The 14881-nt window shown below is 59.0% G+C and overlaps 1 non-coding gene across 1 annotated transcript; it reads right to left on the bottom strand.

The window, feature by feature from the left end:
- Positions 1-1767: 1767 nt before the first annotated feature.
- On the bottom strand, positions 1768-1886 carry LOC131861885 (5S ribosomal RNA). Its single transcript, XR_009360915.1, has one exon. It is a non-coding gene; the product is annotated as a 5S ribosomal RNA (ribosomal RNA).
- Positions 1887-14881: the final 12995 nt, after the last annotated feature.

The raw sequence follows: 14881 nt of genomic DNA, 5'->3' as shown, positions 1-14881 counted from the left end.
CCTTCGCCGCGGTGCGCACCATGGCGTGCACGAAGTCGGAGCCCGGTTTGCCCCGGGTGCGCACCTCGCGTGCACCTTCGGCGGGGTTGCGCGCCCTGGTGGGCACCATGGTGCGCACCAAGGAGCGCTCCGAAGTGTGCTCCAAGGTGCGGCGTGCACGAAGTCGGAGCCCGGTTTGCCCCGGGTGCGCACCTCGCGTGCACCTTCGGCGGGGTTGCGCGCCCTGGTGGGCACCATGGTGCGCACCAAGGAGCGCTCCGAAGTGTGCTCCAAGGTGCGGCGTGCACGAAGTCGGAGCCCGGTTTGCCCCGGGTGCGCACCTCGCGTGCACCTTCGCCGCGGTGGGCACCATGGCGTGCACGAAGTCGGAGCCCGGTTTGCCCCGGGTGCGCACCTCGCGTGCACCTTCGCCGGGGTGGGCACCTCGGCTGGGTTGCGCGCCCTGGTGCGCACCAAGGAGCGCTCCGAAGTGTGCTCCAAGGTGCGGCGTGCACGAAGTCGGAGCCCGGTTTGCCCCGGGTGCGCACCTCGCGTGCACCTTCGCCAGGGTGGGCACCTCGGTGCGCACACCTTCTCAATGTTTTCTTGCCTTTTCTGGAAATTGGTGAAGGCAGCGCATCAAAGGTGCGCACCTCGGTGTGCTCCGAGGTGCGAACCCGAGAGCGCTCCGAGGTGCCCACGAAGTCGAAAGTCGGGTTAATTGCATTGTTTTCCCCGGGTGCGCTCCGAGGTGCGCAACATCGGCGCGCACCAAGGAGGGCTCCGAAGTGTGCTCCAAGGTGCGCACGATGGCGTGCACCTCTGGTGCGCACGATTCGGAGCTCGGTTTGACCGGGGTGCGCACACCTTGGCTGGGTTGCGCACCTTTTGTGCGCTCCAAGGTGCGCACGAAGTCGGAGCTCGGTTTGCCCCGGGTGCGCACCTTCGCCAGGGTGCGCACCTTGATGCGCACGCCTTGGCTGGGCTGCGCACCTTGGTGGGCGCCATGGTGCGCACCTTTCGTGCGCTCCAAGGTGCGCACGAAGTCGGAGCTCGGTTTGCCCCGGGTGCGCACCTTGGTGGGCGCCATGGTGCACTCCGAGGTGCCCAAGATTGGTGCGCACCAAGGAGCGCTCCGAAGTGCGCTCCAAGGTGCGCGCGAAGTCGAAAGTTGGGTTAATTGTCCGGTTTGCCTCGGGTGCGCACCTTGCGTGCACCTTCGCCAGGGTGGGCTGGGCTGCGCACACCTTGGCACCCGCGTTTCCTTCATTTTAAATTTTTTTTTTTTACAATCTCTCAAGTGGGAAATTCTATAATCTCAACTTTTTTTGCCTTTTCAGGAAACTTTTGAATGGAGCGCATCATTGGTGCGCTCCGAAGTGTGCTCCAAAGCTCTCTCCAGCTGCGTGCACCTGCCCCGGCCGCGCACCCGGCCCCGCCCAGCTTCGCTCACCTGTCCCGGGCGTCTGGTGCGGAACCTTAGAGTAAGAAACATCACCGTGCACCTTGGCCAACGTGCGCGACTCGACCGAGCGCGCACTGGCCGAGGTGCACACCGATTTCACCTGGGTGCGCGCGCAGCACCTCGGGCGCACCGGGGTGCGCGCACAACGCCCGGGTTGCACCGTGGCCTGTGTGCTCGGGGCGCCTCGGGTGCGCGCTCGGTGTCGCCCCCGCGCGCGCGGTAGTGCGGGCAGCGCACCCCGGCCCGGCCCGGCCCCGACGAGAACGCAAACGGGCAAAAGGTTTATTCAAATAGCATTGCGACGCCCGGCGAAAAACTAAAAAAGGGTGCAACACCGGGACTTCCCGGGAGGTCACCCATCCCAGTACTACTCCGGCCCAAGCGCGCTTAACTGCGGAGTTCTGATGGGATCCGGTGCACTAACGCTGGTATGATCGCACCCGTTATGAGCTTGTCGCAGTGTGTACTTAGCAAACCGCGACCCACGTGCGAATCCACCCCGGCCACCCACCCCCGTCGAGGTGCACACCCTCCCTCGCGAAGTGCGCCCCGTTCGCCAAGTGTGAGCCCTGCCCGGGTGCGCGCACCTTGCTAGGGCGTCGGGTGTGCACCCGGCCCGGCCTACGTGCGTGCACCTGGAGGGGGCGTCGTGTGCGTGCAGTGTCCCGTCTGCAACGCGGTGCCCACACACCACCTCGGGCGCAACGACCTGCGCTCACATGTGGGCCGAGTGCACCTTGGTGCATGTTCGGGGCGCCTCGGGTGCACGCTCGATCTTGCCCCGGTGCACCAAGGCGCTCGGTTTGCCCCGGGTGCGCACTTGGTGCAAGGTGGGCACCCAAAATAGGGATCAAGCACCAAAACACAAGTTTCGGGATGCAAAATGGGACCCAAGGACCACAAATGCGTTCCAAGACCCATGATGGGTCCACGAGAACAAAAATGTGTTCCGAGACTTAATAAACAAATATTGGGTTTTAGGAGAAGAAACATGCTCTGATGCCCAAAACGAGAATCGACCCCGAAAAGGCCACAGGCCAAAAGTGGGATGCGAGACAAAAAAAAATGGGACCCGAGGACCAAAATTGGGTTCCCAGGTCGAAGACAGGGCAACCGGACAAGAAACGACCTCTAAGGCTCGAAATGAGTCCCGATGACTAAAACTTGACAAGAAGCACCCATCAGGCACCCAACTCGACACCCATGGGATGCCGACCCACCCGGGCTTCCACCTAGCACACCTTGGCACCCACCCACCCTCGCACCCAACCTCGCACCCAACTTAGCACCTTTGAACCCACATTGGCACTCACCCTGACCCTGGCACCTTGGAACCCACATTGGCACTCACCTTGACCCTGGCACCCACCTTTGCACTCACCTTGGGACCCACCCTGGCTCCCACCTCGGCACCCACCCAGACACCCACCTTGGTTCCTTGGCACCCACCTTGGATCCTTGGCACCCACCCCGACACCCACCTTGGCACGCAACTTGGCTACTTGCCACCCACCTTGGCTCCTTGACGCCCACCCCGACAACCACCCCGTGACCTACCCTGGCTAGGGTTGGTGCACACCCACCCTGGTGCCCACCTTGGCACCCACCCTATGACCCACCTTGGCACGCACCTTAGTACCCACCCCGTTACCCACCCTAGGACCCACCCCGTGACCCACCTTGGCCAGGGTGGGTGCACCCACCCTGGTGCCCACCTTGGCACCCACCCATCCTAGCACCCAGCCTGTGACCGGGCTTGGAACCCAACCTTGCACCCGCACCCGTCTTGGCCAGTGTGGGTGCGCACCCATCCTGGCACCCACGTTGTGACACACCCTTTAACCCACGCACCCTAGCACCCACGTTGGCACCCACCTTGGAACCCAACCTAGCAACTTGGCACCCACCCCGTGACCCACCTTGGCATCCACCATAGCAGTCGCCGACTTGGCACCCACCTCGGCACCCACCTTGACACTTGTGGACCCACCTTGCCACTCACCCTAGCATCGACCCATCCTAGCACCCACCCTGGCACCTTTGCACCCTAGCACTCACCCATCCTAGCACCTAACCTGTGACCCACCTTGACACTCACCCTCGCACCCACCTTGGAACCCAACCTAGCACCCACCCACCCTGACACCAACCCTAGCACCTACCCACCCTTGCACCCACCCTGTGACCCATCTTGGCACCCACCCATCCTACCACTCAACCTATCACCCACCTTCTCACCCACCTTGGCATCCACCTTAGCACCCACCCACACTGGCACCTTGGCACCCACCTCGGGCAAGGTGGGTGCACACCCACCCTGGCACCCAATTTAGAACCCACCGAGCATGTTACCCACCTTGGCACCCACATTGCAGCCCACCCTAGTACCCACCCTATGACCCACATTGGCATCCACACCCTAGCACCCAGGCACCTCGACACCCGCCTTGACACCCACCCTAGCACTGAACCTGTGACCCACCTTGGAACTCACCCTAGAACCCACCCACCCTGTGAACCACCTTGGCATCCACCTTAGCACCCACCCACCTTGGCACCCACTCTAGCACTCACCCATCCTAACACCCAACTTGTTACCCACCTTGGCACCCGCCCTCGCGTCCACCTTGAAACCCACCCTAGCACCCACCCACGCAGGAGCCCACCTTGGCACCCAACCTAACACCCACGCATCCTGGCACCCAACTTGTGACCCACCTTGGAACCCACCCTAGTACCCACCTTTGAACCCACTATATCACCAACCCACCTTGGCACCCACCCTATGACCCTCTTTGGAATCCACCCTAGCACGCACCCACCCTGGCACCCACCATGGAGCGCACCCTAGCACCCACCCACCTCGGCACGCACCTCAACACCCACCTTGGTGTGCGCACTGCGCCAACCTCTCAAAGACCCTATGTGGTGCGCTCCAAAGTGTACACCTTTGGTGCGCTCCAAGGTGCGCACCTTTGGTGCACACCGAGGTGCACACCAAAGTGTGCACCGAGGTGAGCACCAAAGTGCACTCCAGGGTGCACACCAAGGCGTGCACCTTTGGTGCGGTCAATGCAAACGAATTCGGAAGTTGGGGTCGATGTCCTAATCGCTGCTGCAGACTACACGTATGAGAATCGGACAAATAGCTTTATATAGGGGAGGTGTTGCGTTTGATGGGTCGACTCCCCTGGTTGTGTGCACTGCACCAACTTCAAAGACCCTGTCTTGTTTAAGAAGTCAAAAGTTGGGGTGGATGTCCTAATCATTGCTGCAGTCTACGCATGTATGAGAATCAGACAAATAGCTTATATAGGGGAGGTGTTGCATTCGGTGGGTTGACTCCCCTGGTTGTGCGCACTGCGCCAACCTCAAAGACCCCGCATAGCAGAAGAAGTCGGAAGTCGGATTTTGGTGAGCACCAAGGCGTGCACCTTTGGTGCGGTCAACGCAGACGAATTCAGAAGTTGGGGTGGATGTCCTAATCGTTGTTGCAGGCTACACATGTATGAGAATCAGACAAATAGCTTATATAGGGGAGGTGTTGGGTTTGATGGGTCAACTCCCTTGGTTGTGCGCATTACGCCAACCTCAAAGACCTTGTTTTCGTTAAGAAGTCAAAAGTTGGGGTCAATGTCCTAATGGCTCCTGCAGGCTACACATGTATGAGAATCGGACAAATAGCTTATATAGGGGAGGTGTTGGGTTTGATGGGTCGACTCCCCTGGTTGTGCGCATTACGTCAACCTCAAAGACCTTGTTTTCGTTAAGAAGTCAAAAGTTGGGGTCGATGTCCTAATTGCTCCTGTAGACTACACATGTATGAGAATCAGACAAATAGCTTATATAGGGGAGGTGTTGGGTTTGATGGGTTGACTCCCCTAGTTGTTCGCATTACACCAACCTCAAAGACCTTGTTTTCGTTTAGAAGCCGAAAGTTGGGGTCGATGTCCTAATTGCTCCTGCAGGCTACGCATGTATGAGAATCAGACAAATAGCTTATATAGGGGAGGTGTTGGGTTTGATGGGTCGACTCCCCTGGTTGTGCGCATTGCGCCAACCTCAAAGACCCTGCATTGCGGATGAAGTCGAAAGTCAGAGTTTGGTGTGCTACAAGGTGTGGTCGAAGGTGCTCACCTAGGTGTGCACCTTTGGAGCACAGGAAAAGTGCCCTCCAAAAGTGCGCACCTTTGGAGTGCACAAAAGTGCCCTCCAAAAGTGCGCACCTTTGGAGCGCAGAAAAGTGCCCTCCAAAAAGTGCCCTCCAAAAGTGCGCACCTTTGGAGCGCAGAAAAGTGCCCTCCAAAAAGTGCCCTCCAAAAGTGCGCACCTTTGGAGCGCAGAAAAGTGCCCTCCAAAAAGTGCCCTCCAAAAGTGCGCACCTTTGGAGCGCAGAAAAGTGCCCTCCAAAAGTGCGCACCTTTGGAGCGCAGAAAAGTGCCCTCCAAAAAGTGCCCTCCAAAAGTGCGCACCTTTGGAGCGCAGAAAAGTGCCCTCCAAAAAGTGCCCTCCAAAAGTGCGCACCTTTGGAGCGCAGAAAAGTGCCCTCCAAAAAGTGCCCTCCAAAAGTGCGCACCTTTGGAGCGCAGAAAAGTGCCCTCCAAAAAGTGCCCTCCAAAAGTGCGCACCTTTGGAGCGCAGAAAAGTGCCCTCCAAAAAGTGCCCTCCAAAAGTGCGCACCTTTGGAGCGCAGAAAAGTGCCCTCCAAAAGTGCGCACCTTTGGAGCGCACAAAAGTGCCCTCCAAAAGTGCGCACTTTTGGTGCGCACCAAGGCGCTGGTTCGGTCGTTGCAGGCGAGTTCGGAAGTTGGGGTCGATGTCCTGAGCGGAGGTGCAAACTACACAGGTGTCGGAATCGGACAAATAGCTTATATAGGGGAGGTGTATGCTTCGATGGGTCGACTCCCCAGGTTGAGCGCACCGCGCCAACCTCAAAGACCCTACGGTATGGATGAAGTCGGAAGTTGGGTCCGATGACCAATTCGATTAGTAGGTATGCTCATGAGGTCGGAATTTGGGTCCGATGACCTGCCATGTGCAGGAAGGCGAATGTTGACACTGTGCGTTGCAAGGTGCACACCAAGGCGCTGGTGCGGTCTTTTTAGTCGAGTTCGGAAGTTGGGGTCGATGTCCTGATCGGAGGTGCAAGCTACACAGGTGTGGGAATCGGACAAATAGCTTATATAGGGGAGGTGTATGCTTCGTTGGGTCGACTCCCCGGGTTGAGCGCACCGCGCCAACCTCAAAGACCCTACGGTATGGATGAAGTCGGAAGTTGGGTCCGATGACCGATTCGATATGTAGGCATACTCGCGAGGTCGGAATTTGGGTCCGATGACCTGCCACGTGCAGGAAGGCGAATGTTGGCACTGTGCGTTGCAAGGTGCGCACCAAGGCGCTGGTTCGGTCGTTGGAGGCGAGTTCGGAAGTTGGGGTCGATGTCTTGATCGGAGGTGCAAACTACACAGGTGTGGGAATCGGACAAATAGCTTATATAGGGGAGGTGTATGCTTCGTTGGGTCGACTCCCCGGGTTGAGCGCACCGCGCCAACCTCAAAGACCCTACGGTATGGATGAAGTCGGAAGTTGGGTCCGATGACCGATTCGATATGTAGGCATACTCGCGAGGTCGGAATTTGGGTCCGATGACCTGCCATGTGCAGGAAGGCGAATGTTGGGACTGTGCGTCGCAAGGTGCGCACCAAGGCGCTGGTGCCGTCGTTGCAGTCGAGTTCGGAAGTTGGGGTCGATGTCCTGGTCAGAGGTGCAAACTACACAGGTGTGGGAATCGGACAAATAGCTTATATAGGGGAGGTGTATGCTTCGATGGGTCGACTCCCTGGGTTGAGCGCACCGCGCCAACCTCAAAGACCCTACAGTATGGATGAAGTCGGAAGTTGGGTCCGATGACCGATTCGATACGTAGGCATATTGGCGAGGTCTGAATTTGTGTCCGATGACCTGCCATGCGCAGGAAGGCGGAATTTGGGTCCGATGACCGAGTTGATGGCGTGCCATGCGCAGAAAGGCGGAATTTGGGTCCGATGACCGAGTTGATGTTGATGGCCCGCCATGCACAGGAAGGCGGAATTTGGGTCCGATGACCGATTTGAAGGCGTGCCATACGCAAAAAGGCGGAGTTTGGGTCCGATGACCGAGTTGATATTGATGGCCCGCCATGCGCAGGAAGGCGGAATTTGGGTCCGATGACCTGACATACGCATGGAGTCCGACTCGGGGGCCGATGTTCGATTCGATGACTTGCATTGTGGGTAAAGTCGGAAGTTGTGGTCTTTGACCCGATTCGATGACCAGACTTCGGCTGCTTGAGAATCGGACAAATAACTTATATAGGGGAGGTAGTGTTCTCGAGCATCCTCCCCCCGTGCCCGTTTATGTCGATTGATGCTGGTGCTCGACTGGTTGGAGCGCTCGGATGCAAAAATCTTGCACCAGGATTTATCGATTGTGATGGACACGGCAAGTCTCCTGATTGCTATGCAGGAGCTCATCGTGAATCTCTATGCGGCCTTGGTATGGACTCGACCTGCGGAATGGTTCGGCAATGGTAGTCGCTCCAACACGTCCTTGCAATGGCCACAGAGGTGATTCGACTAGAGCTCCAGTCTAGCTTTTGGGTTGCTTGGCGGACTGGTATAGCCGCGATCGAGTTCCGGCCATGAACGTTTTAGATAGCTCTTGGGCTTTCTGGGACGGAAGTCGGAAGTTTGGGCTGTTGTCCGATTTGATGACCATTCTTCGGATGTGTGAGAATCGGACAAATAACTTATATAGGGGACTGTGTTGTCTCACGCAGCCCCCTCCGTGCCCCTCTATCTCGACCGATGTTGGTGCTTGAAAGGGTTGGGATCGCTCGGATTTATAAACGTGCACCACCATTTGTCGAGTGTGAGGGACGCGGCAGGTCTCCTAAATGCTATGCGGGCGCTCTCTGAGAATCTCTATCCGGCCTCGACACAGACTAGTCTTGCTGAATGGTTTGGCACTGGTAGTCGATCCAACACGTCGTTGTTGTGGCCGCCTAGGCGATTCGATTCGAGCCCCCGTCTAGCTTTTGGGTTGCTTGGCGGATTTTGCCCTATCCGCAAGTGAGCTCGGTCCCTAAACGTTCGAGAAACCCGATTGCTATGCGCCGACTCTCTTTCTTGCGAGCCTCCATCTAGCTTTTGGGTCTCTACGGAACGGAAGTCGGAATCTGGGACCGTTGTTTGATTCGACGAGGCAGACTACGGTTGTGCGAGAATCGGACAAATAACTTATATAGGGGAGGTGTTGACTGGAGCATTCTCCCCCGTGCCCCTCTAACTCGACCAATGCTGGCGCTCGAACGGTGGTAGCGCTCGGATTTTCATTGAGCGCCAGCATTGGTCGATTTAGAGGGGCATGCGAGATTCCCGAATGCTATGCGAGGGCTCTAACGGAAATGTCTATTGGTTTCGGTATGGATGCAATTGCGAGTGGTTCGGCAAAGGTAGTCGTTCCGATGCGTCCATGTCGTGGCCAAATCGATAATTCGATTTGAGCCCTCGTATAGCATTTGGGTCTCTCGATGTGATTCCGCATTCCAGTCCCTTTGGGCACTGCTTGAGCCGCATCCCAGGGGGTTCCCTTCCCAATAATCTGCCTCGCAACCCGATTGCTATGCGGTGAGGCTCCTCGGCCGCCTCGGAACTATCTGTGTATCAGACGCATCGCGGGATAAGGGGTTGGCAACGGTAGTCGCCCCAAGCGCGTCCGATGCTTGGACCATTCCGAGGCGGCCCTGAAGCCTCTTCCGTCTAGCCGTTGGGTCCTTCTCGCCGCATCCCTCGCCTCGCACCCCGATTGCTATGCGGTGAGGCTCCTCGGCCGCCTCGGAACTATCTGTGTATCGGACGCGTCGCGGGATAAGGGGTTGTCACTGGTAGTCGCCCCAAGCGCGTCCGATGCTTGGACCATTCCGAGGCGGCCCTGAAGCCTCTTCCGTCTAGCCGTTGGGTCCTTCTCGCCGCATCCCTCGCCTCGCACCCCGATTGCTATGCGGTGAGGCTCCTCGGCCGCCTCGGAACTATCTGTGTATCGGACGCGTCGCGGGATAAGGGGTTGTCATTGGTAGTCGCCCCAAGCGCGTCCGATGCTTGGACCATTCCGAGGCGGCCCTGAAGCCTCTTCCGTCTAGCCGTTGGGTCCTTCTCGCCGCATCCCTCGCCTCGCACCCCGATTGCTATGCGGTGAGGCTCCTCGGCCGCCTCGGAACTATCTGTGTATCGGACGCGTCGCGGGATAAGGGGTTGTCACTGGTAGTCGCCCCAAGCGCGTCCGATGCTTGGACCATTCCGAGGCGGCCCTGAAGCCTCTTCCGTCTAGCCGTTGGGTCCTTCTCGCCGCATCCCTCGCCTCGCACCCCGATTGCTATGCGGTGAGGCTCCTCGGCCGCCTCGGAACTATCTGTGTATCGGACGCGTCGCGGGATAAGGGGTTGTCACTGGTAGTCGCCCCAAGCGCGTTCGATGCTTGGACCATTCCGAGGCGGCCCTGAAGCCTCTTCCGTCTAGCCGTTGGGTCCTTCTCGCCGCATCCCTCGCCTCGCACCCCGATTGCTATGCGGTGAGGCTCCTCGGCCGCCTTGGAACTATCTGTGTATCGGACGCGTCGCGGGATAAGGGGTTGTCACTGGTAGTCGCCCCAAGCGCGTCCGATGCTTAGACCATTCCGAGGCGGACCCGAAGCCTCTTCCGTCTAGCCGTTGGGTCCTTCTCGCCGCATCCTTCGCCTCGCACCCCGATTGCTATGCGGTGAGGCTCCTCGGCCGCCTCGGAACTATCTGTGTATCGGACGCGTCGCGGGATAAGGGGTTGTCACTGGTAGTCGCCCCAAGCGCGTCCGATGCTTGGACCATTCCGAGGCGGACCCGAAGCCTCTTCCGTCTAGCCGTTGGGTCCTTCTCGCCGCATCCCTCGCCTCGCACCCCGATTGCTATGCGGTGAGGCTCCTCGGCCGCCTTGGAACTATCTGTGTATCGGACGCGTCGCGGGATAAGGGGTTGTCACTGGTAGTCGCCCCAAGCGCGTCCGATGCTTGGACCATTCCGAGGCGGACCCGAAGCCTCTTCCGTCTAGCCGTTGGGTCCTTCTCGCCGCATCCCTCGCCTCGCACCCCGATTGCTATGCGGTGAGGCTCCTCGGCCGCCTTGGAACTATCTGTGTATCGGACGCGTCGCGGGATAAGGGGTTGTCACTGGTAGTCGCCCCAAGCGCGTCCGATGCTTGGACCATTCCGAGGCGGACCCGAAGCCTCTTCCGTCTAGCCGTTGGGTCCTTCTCGCCGCATCCCTCGCCTCGCACCCCGATTGCTATGCGGTGAGGCTCCTCGGCCGCCTTGGAACTATCTGTGTATCGGACGCGTCGCGGGATAAGGGGTTGTCACTGGTAGTCGCCCCAAGCGCGTCCGATGCTTGGACCATTCCGAGGCGGCCCCGAAGCCTCTTCCGTGTAGCCGTTGGGTCCTTCTCGCCGCATCCCTCGCCTCGCACCCCGATTGCTATGCGGTGAGGCTCCTCGGCCGCCTTGGAACTATCTGTGTATCGGACGCGTCGCGGGATAAGGGGTTGTCACTGGTAGTCGCCCCAAGCGCGTCCGATGCTTGGACCATTCCGAGGCGGCCCCGAAGCCTCTTCCGTGTAGCCGTTGGGTCCTTCTCGCCGCATCCCTCGCCTCGCACCCCGATTGCTATGCGGTGAGGCTCCTCGGCCGCCTTGGAACTATCTGTGTATCGGACGCGTCGCGGGATAAGGGGTTGTCACTGGTAGTCGCCCCAAGCGCGTCCGATGCTTGGACCATTCCGAGGCGGACCTGAAGCCTCTTCCCTCTAGCCGTTGGGGCTTTCTCGCCGCATCCCTCGCCTCGCACCCTGATTGCTATGCTGTGAGGCTCCTCGGCCGCCTTGGAACTATCTGTGTATCGGACGCATCGCGGGATAAGGGGTTGGCAGTGGTAGTCGCCCCAAGCGCATCCGATGCTTGGACCATTCCGAGGCGGCCCTGCAGCCTCTTCCGTCTAGCCGTTGGGGCCATCTCGCCGCATCCCCCACCTCGCACCACGATTGCTATGCGGTGAGGCTCCTTGGCCGCCTCGGAACTATCTGTGTATCGGACGCATCGCGGGATAAGGGGTTGTCACTGGTAGTCGCCCCAAGCGCGTCCGATGCTTGGACTATTCCGAGGCGGCCCTGCAGCCTCTTCCGTCTAGCCGTTGGGGCCATCTCGCTGCATCCCCCACCTCCTCGGCCGCCTCGGAACTATCTGTGTATCGGACGCATCGCGGGATAAGGGGTTGGCAGTGGTAGTCGCCCCAAGCGCGTCCGATGCTTGGACTATTCCGAGGCAGCCCTGCAGCCTCTTCCGTCTAGCCTTTGGGGCCATCTCGCCGCATCCCTCGCCTCGCACCCCGATTGCTATGCGGTGAGGCTCCTCGGCCGCCTGGGAACTATCTTCGTATCGGACGCATCGCGGGATAAGGGGTTGTCACTGGTAGTCGCCCCAAGCGCGTCCGATGCTTGGACTATTCCGAGGCGGCCCTGTGGCCTCTTCCGTCTAGCCGTTGGGGCCATCTCGCCGCATCCCCCACCTCGCACCCCGATTGCTATGCGGTGAGGCTCTTCGGCCGCCTTGGAACTATCTTCGTATCGGACGCATTGCGGGATAAGGGGTTGTCACTGGTAGTGGCCCCAAGCGCGTCCGATGCTTGGACTATTCCGAGGCGGCCCTGCAGCCTCTTCCGTCTAGCCGTTGGGGCCATCTCGCCGCATCCCCCACCTCGCACCCCGATTGCTATGCGGTGAGGCTCCTCGGCCGCCTTGGAACTATCTTCGTATCGGACGCATCGCGGGATAAGGGGTTGTCACTGGTAGTCGCCCCAAGCGCGTCCGATGCTTGGACTATTCCGACGCGGCCCTGTGGCCTCTTCCGTCTAGCCGTTGGGGCCATCTCGCCGCATCCCCCACCTCGCACCCCGATTGCTATGCGGTGAGGCTCCTCGGCCGCCTTGGAACCATCTTCGTATCGGACGCATCGCGGGATAGGGGGCTGTCACTGGTAGTCGCCCCAAGCGTGTCCGATGCTTGGACCATTCCTAGGCGGCCCTGAAGCCTCTTCCGTCTAGCCGTTGGGGCCTTCCCGCCCCATCCCTCGCCTCGCACCCCCGATTGCTATGCGGTGAGGCTCCTCGGCCGCCTTGGAACCATCTGTGTATCGGACGCATCGCGGGATAAGGGGTTGGCACTGGCAGTCGCCCCAAGCGCGTCCGATGCTTGGACCATTCCGAGGTGGCCCTGAAGCCTCTTCCGTCTAGCCGTTGGGGCCTTCCCGCCCCATCCCTCGCCTCGCACCCCGATTGATATGCGGTGAGGCTCCTCGGCCGCCTTGGAACTATCTGTGTATCGGACGCATCGCGGGATAAGGGGTTGGCACTGGTAGTCGTCCCAATCGCATCCGATGCTTGGACCATTCCGAGGCGGCCCTGCAGCCTCTTCCGTTTAGCCGTCGGGGCCTTCCCGCCGCATCCCTCGCCTCGCATCCCGATTCCTATGCGGTGAGTCTTCTCGGCCGCCGCGGAACTATACCTGTTATTGCTACTGCATCCTTCGGCTGGTAACCTCCTCTGCCGCCTTGGAACGTTCTCTTTGTCGGACGCGTCGCGGGATAAGGGGTTGGCACTGGTAGTCGCCCCAAGCGCGCCCGATGCATAGACCGCTCCGAGTCGACCTTGCTTTCAGCCTCTCACATGCATAGACCTCTCTGAGTCGACCCTGCAGCCTCTCACGTTTAGCCTTTGGAATCTCGCCTCACAACATGATTGCTATCCTTGATGCATCCCTTGCCTCGAGCCCTGATTGCTTTCTTGGCTGCATCCCTCCTCTCCTCACAGCCCGGTTGTCATCACTGCTTCATCCGTCGCTTCATGCATTCTGGCTGCTGGGCCCTTCCCACCGCACACCTCGATTGCTATCTCTTCTGCATCACACACCCCGATTGCTATCTCTGCTACATCCCTCGGCTCTCACTTCTGCATCCTTCGCCTCACACCTCGATTGCTATCAATGCTGCATCCGTAACCTCACACCCCGATTGCTATGCGGGGAGGCTCCTTGGCCGCCTTGGAAATTTCTGTGTGTCGGACGCACCGCGGGATAAGGGGTTGGCACTGGTAGTCGCCCCAAGTGCGCCCGATTCTTAGACCGCTTCGAGGTGACCTCGTAGCCTCTTTCGTCCAGGCTTCCTGCCTTCAACGCCCTTTTTACACCTCGATTGCTATGCGCGGGCTCGTTGGCGTCTATCACCTCTCTGCGAAGAGTGGCACGATGATTGTTGGGGTAAATCGTAGCAGTCCGATCTCTGGCCTTGGGCCATTGTGAGGGCTGATCGATTTCCTGTGCGCATCTCGTGTTCGCCCAGTAACAGACTCGACGACTTGTAATCGGTCTTGTTCCCGATTGTTCCTGGAGGTAGTCTTCGGAACTCTTGGATTTGACCTGTCACTCGAACTGTCCTCTTCCGAGGATGCTTGTGTGTGTGTGCTTGTGCCATTTCCTTGGCGGTATTAACGAGATATTAAAGAGCGGAGTGAGCGCCTCGCCCAGCTATGTTTGGGGCTCTCACTCCCTTACCCGGTGTGCGACCGCTTTGCACGTAGGTTGCGGAGCATCGCGACTCTTTCGATGTTTGGCGGTTGTCTTCCGGTGATGCGTTGGTCCCGAAGTGCACGTTACTAGCATTTCTGCCATTGTTCTCGATCTTTGGCACGTTCCTTCGTTGCAATTGGATATATATCTCCGTTTATACGCGCAGGCTTCTCCCGCCTATTCAGCGCTGTCCCACTCTCAGCACTCTCGTGGTCTCCTTGGCTTCTCTCTCCCGTGAGCGAGCTCTCTTCTCGAGTCTTTTCCATGTCCCATGGAGGTTGCCTTGCGAAATTCGGGCACACAAACGTGACCGGATAAGAGCGGAATTGCCTATGAGGAGAAGCTCACCTTAGGGAGCAGCAATGCCGAGTGTTTCGACAGAGGGTAGAGGGGGCGTTGTTTGGGCGGTTGCACAAAAGAGTGCTACGTTTGCACTGAAGGTTGCTTCTTCGTCTCCGACGAACTCTTCGAGGCAAAAAAGCTTGTTTACGGGGTCAAGGTGGGACTGTTCGTGCGAGTTGCGCCACCAAAAGTGCGTAGGGGGCATATACCTGGGAAATGGATGTCTCTGAGTGGCCTTACTCGGTCGCGTGCACGGTGCATTCTCTAACGGCAGGACTGTCGCGAGCATGTGCGGTTCGGATGTTTTCGGGTAAAGGGTTCCGTACGGGATGTTCTTCCCAGGCTCCTGTGAACCGAGACTCTGCATCGTCATGCTCCGGCTCCCGTGGGTGCTTCATGCCTCGTCGAGCTGTTTGT

This window comes from Cryptomeria japonica, unplaced genomic scaffold, assembly GCF_030272615.1.
Source record: "Cryptomeria japonica unplaced genomic scaffold, Sugi_1.0 HiC_scaffold_33, whole genome shotgun sequence".
In the NCBI taxonomy this organism is placed as follows: Eukaryota; Viridiplantae; Streptophyta; class Pinopsida; order Cupressales; family Cupressaceae; genus Cryptomeria; species Cryptomeria japonica.
This window is presented reverse-complemented; position numbering and strand designations above follow the sequence as displayed.